Source organism: Trachemys scripta, chromosome 4, assembly GCF_013100865.1.
Source record: "Trachemys scripta elegans isolate TJP31775 chromosome 4, CAS_Tse_1.0, whole genome shotgun sequence".
NCBI classification, from domain to species: Eukaryota; Metazoa; Chordata; order Testudines; family Emydidae; genus Trachemys; species Trachemys scripta.
The window spans coordinates 18,389,054-18,395,053 of record NC_048301.1 but is presented as its reverse complement, the minus strand read 5'-3'; the positions used below and the strand labels follow the sequence as shown (position 1 = coordinate 18,395,053).

The 6,000-nt window shown below is 51.5% G+C and overlaps 1 protein-coding gene across 2 annotated transcripts in view; it reads left to right on the top strand.

The window, feature by feature from the left end:
* Positions 1 to 4,696: 4,696 nt before the first annotated feature.
* CEP170B (centrosomal protein 170B) overlaps positions 4,697 to 6,000 on the top strand; it is an 88,504-nt gene continuing 87,200 nt past the window's right edge. For both annotated transcript variants that reach the window (XM_034768012.1, XM_034768011.1), the window contains exon 1: positions 4,697 to 5,075. The gene's annotated coding sequence lies outside the window, so the exon portion shown is untranslated. The remainder of the gene's footprint in view (positions 5,076 to 6,000) is intronic.

Genomic DNA, 6,000 nt, shown 5'->3' with positions numbered 1-6,000 from the left:
CTTATGAAAACCTTGGTATAGGGCTCAACTGTGCACGCCCTGCTGGAAGACAATGAATGTTTTGGATATATGAGGAATGCCGGATCAGGCCTTTTATGTCATCTTCTAAACGCCCATAGATTCTTTCTCCTGCCTCTAACAGGAAGTCTGGGAATCCTGGCCTGAGATGACATGGGAGAGCTCCGGGCACACACTAATCAAGACTGTATGCACCAGCCGCCGCTGGTAGCAGGACTTTGAAGAAGTGGTCCTCCTGCAATTAAGAAATCCTTGTTTTCTGAGAGACAGGTGACTACCCCAATAGAACTGTGCCCACTGGGTAGCAGAATGCAGCTGTGTGCAGTGGGTTAAAATTCATTTCAGACTCCATGACTCCATGACTCTTGGGAGCCTTTACTAATGCATCTGAAAGTACGTTACTCAAAAGTGAATGAAAGAACCTGGGGGATTGGTGAATGGCTAATATTTATATAGTGCCTTTCATCCAAAGGTCCCAGAGTGCTCAGCAAATTTACAAACTGGATGTGTACACAGAGCTCACTCCAGCCCGCATGTTATGAGGTAGACTGTGGCCGATTTTAAACAGTGCACGGTAACATTTTCGATCTAGTTTATCTATAAAAGGCATTTGCCTGATGGTCGAAGCCTGGGTTGCTGTGGCCTGAGCGTTGTTGCAGAGAACAATTTCCTTGAAGGGGGGAATCTGAGGTAGCTCTACTGAACTCCATTGTGGCTTTATACATTGTGTTCAGGATGTCAGCTGTACCAGTGTAAATCAGAGCAGTCTTAGGGCAGTCTAGCTTAAATGTGGCTGCCAGCAATAACCCTGAGGAGCTGTTCTGGTCGCCAAAAATAGCAAGACTGCAGCAGTGCCAGAGCTTTTAAACCATTCAAAAATCTACTAGAATTATTCTCCAGGGTCCGTATTTACTAACTTTTTGCTCGTACCTCATTGGAGCAGCACCAAGGGGCTGTAACAGAATGTACAGTTAGGCCCTGCGTGTCTGTCTGAACTGTATTAAGTTAGAAGGAAGGAGCCAAGGAGCAGGGACTGAAGTGTCTTCTATATTTTGTACAGTACTGACCAGGGCCGGCTCTAGGATCTTTGCCACCCAAAGCAAAAACAATTTTGCCCCCCCCCGCCTGTTCTTTAATTACCCCACCCCCGGCCCCGCCTCAACTCCGCCCCTTCCCCAAATCCCCAGCCCTGCCTCCTCCCCCCGGGCTCTCAAGCCTAGGAGGGAGGGAGGGAGGGAGGGGAGAAGCGGCGCCTGCGCCGCGGCCACTTGGAGTCTCCCCCCCTCCCAGGTTTGAGAGCCTGGGAGGGAGGGGGAGACTCCGAGTGGCCACAGCGCGGGCGCCGCTTCTCCCTCTCCCTCCCAGGCTCCCAAGCCTGGGAGGGAGGGGGAGCAGCGGCGCGCGAAACAGCCGCTCGGGATCTCCCCCTCCCTCCCAGGTTTGAGAGCCTGGGAGGGAGGGGGAGACCCCGAGCCGCCGCAGCGCGCGAAACAGCTGATTCGCGCACCGCTGCTCCCCTTCCCTCCCAGGTTTGAGAGCCTAGGAGGGCGGGCGACTAGCGGCGCGCGAATCAGCAGTTTTGCGTGCCGTGGCAGCAGCGGCGGAGGTGAGCTAGGGCGGCTGGGGCACATTTTTAGGGGCGGCATTCTGGCACCGGCCATGCCGCCCCTAAAAATGTGCCGCCCCAAGCACCAGCTTGTTTTGCTGGTGCCTAGAGCCGGCCCTGGTACTGACCACACTGACAGTACTCATTGGTGGGTGTGTGCACCCACACACAAAATAATATCAATCTCAAAGGTACTAACCCTATAGAGAAAGTGACTAAAACCTTTTTATAGGTACCTACGAACAAAGATTTGCCTAGAAGATGGTTGGCTCATGTAGAAAAATAAATTGTACCACTATGGTCCTATTGGGTGATTAGGCTAATAGAGAAACTTCTCAAGTGTAGTTCAACAGGAAGTGATAATACTTATGAGATAAACTATACAATAGTGAAATCAACCATAACTGCACAACACAACCAAAGAATAAACCAAATAATGCAGTAAAGTTCACATTTATTTATAAAGGCCCTATAATAAATTATACCAATATTCCAAAAAATGCACAAGCAGATCTAAAGGGCCAATGAAAATGGCCCCAGAAAGGGGACAGTTCTCCACCTTGTCCAGCTACAGCAAATCTATGGCTGGGTAAAGTGCTAGACTAAATAGATGTGCCTTGCACAAGATCTGAAAGGACACCAAAGGCAAGGGCTTGCCACTGAGAAAGTCCTACTGTCAGTCCCATGGAGCTCAACGCTGGAGCAGACAAGAAGAAGAGAATCCTAGCCAAGCATCACTCCTGCAGGAGAGGCAGTCTCAGGCAGAGCGGCATTTTAGGTCACTTAGGTCTTGGAAGAGAATCAATTCACTGAATTACATTTGGATACATGGTGTTTCCCAGAGAAGAACTCAAACGTTGATTAAAGTGGGTAATCATAATGCAAATTATTAATAACTACTGCTTTTAGAGTGGGGGAGGAAGAGAAGAAACGCGGTCTCCTCTCCCAATTGTGCTGTAGCTTATTTCTCCCTCCTAACTCTGGGACTTACAATCAATGGCCTTTCCTCCTGGTAAGCATGATACCTATCAGTATTTACAGAGTGCTAATCACTGTATTATCTAGACATAAAGACATGAGAATGGATTCCGAATTCAGTTGTGACCAGTGTCAAGCGGGGTAGCGCCACTGTAGTCAATGAAGTTATATTGACATAACAGTGGTAGCAGTGAGTGTCCTCTGTAGCCTCTGCCACCATCTGCTACTGTAAGTAGTTGGTTATGTCCCTAATTAAAATTCTTAAACATAACAAAGATGCCCAGGTAGGTTCCTGGAGACCACATTGGTCCTTGTTTTCTGAGCTAGGTACTCAGTAGCCACAGCTCTCATTGACTTCATCTGGAGTTGTGGGCACTCAGCACTTCTAAAAATCAGATCCTTCTCTCTACCAGCCTCAGCACACAGCTGGATACACCCAGTACTTAATTTGTGCCAGGGCTGAGCCCCGGCACCTCTGGGCTTGGCAGTTCATAGCCCCAGCACCTCTGGGCTTGCCGTGTCAGTTATGAAAGTAAAAAAAAATTGCTTGAGCCCCGGCACCTCTTTCATTACAAATTAAGCACTGGATGTATTACAATAATACTCAGTGGCTCCAGTTTTCCTTCAACAGAAAAAAGCTGTCTGACTGCTATCCATACTAGTGAGCATCAGTGATTTTCTAAAAAGCAACAGAGGGTTCTGTGGCACCTTTAAGACTAACAGAAGTATTGGGAGCATAAGCTTTCGTGGGTAAGAACCTCACTTCTTATTTACCTTATTTTTCTAGTTACCTTCGTAAATCACTATCAACGACGTGTTTTCCTGAACTTGTTCCCTTAACAGTCTCTTATTCCATTCACAAACTCTCCGGATTACTCCAACCCCTTGTCGATCACTCTTAGATACGTTCCTTCAAGGAGTAGCAGCTAAGGATACTAAGTAGGATAAGCATGCTTTAAAAAGGCATGCTGAATGGAATTTCAGCCTATTCCACTAAGCCAAAGGAGGTATGTCTATACAGCAATGTAGCCCAGGCTTGAGCCTGCGCTCACACCTAACCCCCCTTGCATCCACACACCAATTGTGTTAACCTAGGGCTCGGACCTAAGGTCCCAAGACCCTGCAGGGCTGGAAGGTCCAAGCACGTGTTAAGCTGGGACCTAGAGTCCGAGCCCTATTACTTTCCTGTGTGCATGTAGCCCTGGCTTGACTTGGGTCCCGGAAGCCTTCTGGATGTATCCCAGAGTTCCTTGGGGAACCCTGGAGGATCAGGAGCAGTGCTGTCTGTTGGTATCTATTGGGGCACTGGGTGTCAGAACGCCATTCTTAATTCTGACACTGAATTTGCTGCATTCATTTTATAGCCTTGTGAACTGGAGATAATACAGTCTACATCACAGAAGTGTTGCAAAGCTTAATTAATGTTTACAAAGCCCTTTGAGAACCTTGAATGAAAGACACTATAAAAGAGAAGTATGTTACTATTATTATTAATGTTCATTATGAATGGAAAAGTCAAGTCAGATTAGGATCTGCCTACTGTGGTGTTACATTGGGTGTTCAGATACCAGGATGAGAGGCACCTTTGAAATACCAGTGAGAGCTCGATAGATTTCTTCTGCAACATCAACTAAATTTGGCACCACAACCAGCTACCACCCTGCCAGCTGTTAAGGGCAAGGCCTTCTGCCAACATTTTCATTAATAAATGGGTGAAAGTAGATGCACACCCTGGCATGCTCCGACTTGTGCATATGCAAGGAATGGGTGTGCTCCTATTAGCTGGGGTTGCAGATGAGCATCTGGCCAACTTCTTAAGCACATTGGGCAATGTGCCTGCAAGCAAAAATGCCCACCCATTTTTGCACCCAGGCTTTTGACAATGTGGGCAAATTGCATAGTATTGCATTTACTGTAAACCCTGATGCACAGCTACGGTGCCCTATAAATAATAATCAGAGTGTAGCTAGCTCCTAAATCCTCTGGGGGTTGGAGGAAAAAGCCCTGCCCATTATCACGTCCTAACTCTTGGTTGGAACATGTCTGCTCCTTGCAGAACACACCCAAGCGCGTTGCATGCCCGGCTGCAACCAACTTCGCCGTGACTGGGGTCACCGCAGAGCTGAGGCTGCAGGCACCTTTAATGTTTAAACCAGCTTGTCACCTGACCTAACCTGGATCGTCTGCTCCGGAGAGGGCGGCTGCAGGAGAGACGGCATCGGGGGTGGTGGAAGGGATAGGAGCCGCCTACTGACGTCTAGAACCTGCTGGGCAAGTGCAGGAGGCGCTGCCTTCCCCTGGCAGGAGAGGAGAGGAGAGGGAAGGAGCCCGGCGGCAGCTGACAATGTGCAATGCCAGGGGAGCGGCCAGTCGGGCAGGCAGAGCCGGCTAGAGGCAGGCGCTGAGCCGGTACCTGCCGCCACCCGCACCTGGCGGAGGGGCAGGGGCAGGCAGCCGCGGCGGGCTGGAGCAGGTACCGGGAGGCCGGGCCGGGGAGCGAGCCTGCGGTGGCGGGCGGGCGAGGGGGATGGATCGGCAGCCGACAGGAAACAGCTGATCCTCAATGGCTTTGGCCTGCGGCCTCCGCCACAGCAGCACCTGGCTGGATTGCAATGCACCAGCCGGCCCGGGCCTGCGTGCGGGCTCCTCGGGCGGAGCGGGGAGAAGCGGGGCCGCTGCCCGCTCGGTGCCTTGCCCAGGGGGCTGCTGGGGCTCGGGGCTGTGCGATGCGGTGGGGAGCCGGCTGCCCCCGGGCAGGGGGCGCAGGGGCTCGGGGCAGTGAAATGCGGAGGGGGGGGATCTGGGGTACAGTGCAGAGAGCGGGGCAGGGGAGGAGGCGCTGGGCGTTTGCACCGAGAGATCTGCCAGGCTGGGGGCCCCGGGGGAAGGCGGCTGGGCCCCTTTCCAAGTCCTGGTGGCGGCGATTGATCCTGGGGGGAGCTGTCCGCCGCTCTCCAGTCTAGGGCGGGGGGGTCAGAGCTCCCCTCCCCCGGCTCTACTCTGTTTCATTCTCCACCCCACATGATGATTTTGGGCAGGGAAATAGACAATGTGCTTTAAACCATCTTATCCCTGATCTCCTGCTTCCCCCCCCCACCCCGGTCCTCTCTAGACAAAGAGCCCCGGTCTGCCTCCCCCATGACTAATGGGGTCTATCCCCCCTCCCGGCTCTTGGTCCCGCAGGCTGGAGGGTTTGTTGTCGCACCTTGTTTGGTTGGTGTTTTCCCTGGGTGTGGATGGCTGGCAGCAGCTTTCTAATGGTGGCGGATCATGGAGGAATATACAAGCCAGCCAGTTTATTGGCATCGGTGGCCCACCACACATGCAATCAGCATCTTAAACATCCTCGAGCGGGTTTTGTTCTCGATCTCTGCCTCTCCATTGTGGTGGATTAGATC